This window comes from Quercus lobata, chromosome 4 (assembly GCF_001633185.2).
Source record: "Quercus lobata isolate SW786 chromosome 4, ValleyOak3.0 Primary Assembly, whole genome shotgun sequence".
Classification (NCBI taxonomy): Eukaryota; Viridiplantae; Streptophyta; class Magnoliopsida; order Fagales; family Fagaceae; genus Quercus; species Quercus lobata.
Genome location: NC_044907.1, coordinates 49876121 through 49881081, shown reverse-complemented (window position 1 = coordinate 49881081; position 4961 = coordinate 49876121).

The window sequence follows — 4961 nt, the reverse complement described above, 5'->3', positions numbered from 1 at the left end:
CTAAACAATTTTCTCAATCTATAGTTGGAGGTAATCCTTGTTCTCTAAGGAAAGCAATTGAGGTGCTTAATCAGTATGAGGACTTAGGGAACAAGGCATATGTGAAGATCTTAAAGGCTCTCCAATAAAAGGATAATAAGGTGGTATTCATGGGCATGCCGGAGCATAGAAGGAAGACATGGATGGATGACATTGTTAACCCGGAGGAGGATTGAGCTGTTTTAGAAATTGTTATGTAGTACTTTCTACCATTTGTTTTTCTCGGTTTAAGTGTAGACTTTATAACAGCTTTGGAGATGTGTTGTGTGGTGTTTCTTTTATAAACTGTGGATGTTTGTTGGATTTTTGTGTGTGTGTGTGTGTGTGTTTTTTATTTTTTTTATTTTTTTTATTTTTTTTTATGATTTAATGTTATGCTATGTTGAACATTTATATTTGTGGAAGTTATTATTCGACCTACAATTTAACCCTATTTAGTATGCATGGTTCATTTTATAGATAGTACACAGGTGGATGTGTAGTTTGCCAAGTATGTCATACTTGAATTTATTTATTGCATACATTACATAGCTAAATAGTGTGTTATTCCAGTGTGTAGGTGATAATGGCGTTAGGAAATGAATGATTAGCTAAATTCTTAGAGTGTGACTTTGACGATGCATACTTCAATGACGTTAATTGTACTGATACTAATGAAGATAATGACAATGACTGATCAGATTCAGAGTGTGATAGTGAAGATGAAGCAGATTTTGATTTTGCCAATCCAATAGTTGGAGAGATGTTTGCCTATTTGCAACGACATTACGATATACAGCCAATGCGTACAAGTATATTGATTGAGCATGGATATATGGAAGAACTCAATAAAGGTAATCCATTCAAGTGTTATGAGATGTTTTGCAAGACACGTTCGTTACTGCTTCATTTAGTGGATGAGTTGAGTCATCATGGTTATTTAAGGGATGGGCAGGGTGATGTGAATGCCACATAGGCGGTAGCCATGTTATTATACATACTTGGGCATAACACCCATATAAAATGTGCTGCTGACAGGTTTCAACACTCAACTGAAACGGTGTCCTGCCACTTTTGCAAGGCGTTGCAAGCTATTCACTCGTACACAAAACATTTGATTAAACCTAATCCAAATGTAGTTGGCCTCCCCGAACATCTTCAAGTGAACAAGTACTGGCTATGGTTCGAGGTATAATTGTTCCCTTACTTAAATAAATTTATGACAAAGTTATATATCCTAAATACGTTTGATATATTCTTATAATCGTTCATTGATATGTTTGATGTGTGTTATTTGTGATTTTTTGACATTATAATGTGTAGAAACGTGTAAGGGCAATTGATAGCACACATGTTAGTGCTCAGCCTCCTTCAAATGCAACTCAAGCATACAAGAGCCGCAAGAGTACCATAGCCACAAATGTGTTGTGTGTATGTAACATGGATATGCAGTTCACTTATGTTAATGTTGGGTATGAGAGCAATGTTAATGACTCAAGGGTGTTGGATGAAGCAATTAGTGACCTAAAGCATGGATTTTCATGGCCACCAACGGGTACTATAAATTGCATGTGAATTTATTTGTTATTCTGAATTTTTTATGTTTACAAAACTAATAATTAATCAATGGCATTCACACATAGGATCATACTATTTGGTGGATTCAGGCTTTTCAATTGGCACAAATTTTATTCCATCACATAAATCAACTAGGTACCATACTCAAGAGTTTCGTTCAAACAATAGGTAACCAACAACGAATAAAGAGTTATACAACTATAGACACTTATCATTGCGAATGGTTATTAAGTGATCATTTGGAGTGCTTAAGGCTCGTTTTCCAATTCTTAATTTAATGCCAAACTTCAAGCAAAGTAGACAGTGTTACATGAGTATTGTGTGCTATGCTTTACACAATTTCATACACATTAATAACCGAGGTGATGAATTGTTCAACACATGGAAAAAGGTTCAAGTTCAAGGAAGTTCTGTTGAAAGCCAAGCCAATGGCGATACTAAAGCATCTAGTAGCAATGCAACGCAAAGGCATGTTCTGGAAGTGTTAGATGAAGCAAAAAGACTCATGAACCAGTTTAGGGACGACATCACTGACCTTATGTGGGCTGATTATGTGGCCCGTGGTAATTAACTCATGAATCATTGTAAATGCTTTCATTTTGCAACTTATGAACTTGGTAGTGTTGGCTAAGCAATTAGCATTTACTTAGCGGATATCGGGGTTAGGAAATGTTGTAAGGTTATTTGTGTTATTTTGGAACCAAATATGTATGAAACACATATGTATGGATTATATATATTATCGGTATGATTATGAACTTCGCCACCATATTGTTTGATATATTTAGCATTTCAACATTATGAATGACTTGTCTATAAATATCCATACAAGTTTTATGACCAATAAGCAATAAATACAAAATCACATGTCCAAAATGCAACATATCAATACAAATTTTGCCATTACTTCATTGCATAGTGTAAAATATGTCCAAAATCACCTGCCCAAAATGTAACATGTCAAAAACATTGTCAACTATAGCTACATAAAACATGTTATGCGGTAACTAGAAAGGCTTCCATATGTTGTCAACTATAGCAAAAATAAAAAAAAACAATCATGTCCTACAACTAATGGCCTACATGTCTTACATATTGCGAGCATGCATGCAATGTAAACTCACAGCAAGCAAAGAATTGGCTATGTCCATGGCCCCCAAACATAATAGAAAATAGAAAATACAAACAAACTATAAGAGCATCACCAGCAGATTTTCCAAATTTTTGTAATGTTTGAAGAATGAACAATGATTTTTACCTTTTAACTACCAATTTTTTCAAATACACTTTCCAACAAATTCTCTATCACATTCTCTATCTCATTTAAATATTATTTTTTTATTCATTTTTTTTCTTTTTTTATCATCATTTATTCTTCCTATATTCATCCTCAACAATTATATTTTTCAATGAAAAGTGCTACATCCACAACATTTTTCGCAATACTTTCACAACAAAATTTATGTAAAAAGTTGTTACTAGTTCTAATTTTAATCTACCACTGAAATTATTTTTTTACTTACCAATATTAACTAATAACAATCTGTTACTTAAAATTTATTATGAAAATATTGTGGTAACATTTCTCAATTAGGATTTTTTATTCTTTAAATTATTTCTCTTTTCTCTCATTTCATTTCATTACTTTTTTTTTTCTTGTTTTTCTCCTCCACACACGTTGTCCTATCTCTATCCTGCCCCTCTTTTATTTTCTTTTTCTCCCTCATTCAAGAACATTCCAGCAGCTCTCATTTTTTTTTTTTCTCCAGCTCTCTCACTTTTTAATTTTTTTTTTACTTGATTCCAGAACATTCGTCCCCAACGCAGTCCAGATGGGTCATCTTCGTCCTGAAGCAGTTGCCCTAGCCTGAAGCCGTCGCTCATCTTTGTCCCCAACATAGTCCAAATGGGTCAAATGGTTTCTGTCTTCTATCTTCTTTCTTCTTCTTTTTTATTTTTTTTATTTTTTTTATTTTTATGATTTGATTAATTTTAAAATTGTGTTTTTGAGTTTGTATTCTGATAATCTGATTATGCTTGAGTTTAGAGATGTTTGAGAGAAAGTTTGTTTGTAACTGTGAGAGGAGAGAGAAATATTTTTTTTTTAATTTTTTTTTATTGAGATGTATGAATTTTTTAAGTATAAAAATTCATTTGGAGTCGCTACAGTGTTCTCTGTATCTAGAGAAGCACTGTAGCAACTTCAAAAAATATTTGGAAAAATTTTGGATTTAGAGAATCTGTTGGAGGGTGAACAGTGGGTGAATAGTGGAGTTTTCTCTCCAAAAAATAGATATAGACTATTTATTGGAGATGCTCTAAGTCAGGCCATAACAGCTGCAACCCTATACTTGTGCAATTTCTCTTTAGCAATTTCAAGTGCGAGCTTATGTTTGTTAGCCCTACACTTTGCTATCCGTTCTCACTCCCGTGCTTTTGTTTCCATTGCATGAATAACATCTCTCTCATTTTTAGCGGCCTCCACCTCAACTACCAGCCTTGTAAACCTTTCCCACGCAATTGGTGGTGATGCACGGCCACAAGGGCATGTGTTATTGTCCAACCATCTAAAGAACGTACAAGCCTGATTGGAGTCTTGCATCAAAATTCATGCCATATATATGATGGTCAGCTAAAAGCTTTACAAGTTCACATAAAAAGCTATTACGAAACTAAATGGCAATGAGGAGGTTGGTGTAATAGATCCCTAAGAGAGTTATTAAAATAAATGCATACCATGTTACACAAAGTCTTAAACTCTTTTACCCTTATTAACCCTTAAAAGAACATAGCTAAAATTAGCTTCAAAATACAAAAGAAACATCAGAAATGTTTCCAATCTCTTTAACTGAAGGAAGGATCAAGTATTCATCGCTAGTATAGACAAAATATTGGTCAGCTAAGTCAAAGGAAACAACAATATTTGATATTACTCCAACTTGATTTCTTCCCATATTCATAGTGAAATTTGACTGATCCAAATCCCTAATTCAATTTCATACCCTATATTCCCAACCCACATAGAATTTCAATCAAATGCTTCAAAATTAGAACCAATAACAAATTTAAGAACAAAATCAAAAGAACATCCATAATTTACAACAACAAAGTGGGTGAAATTTAACTCAATAATCAACATTCATCTTTGTCATATTCTCACCCATTTATTTCAATAGCATAAACACCCACATTTCTAATTCTAGTCTCTACTCAATAGTCCTATCCCACATAAAATCCCAACCAAATACTTCAAATTTGGAACCAACACCACAGTTGAAAAAAAAAAAAAAAAAAAAAAACCCAATTCATAACTTTATCCATTTCTCATTTCTATGAACAACGGAGCAACATAAAGAACTTGGACA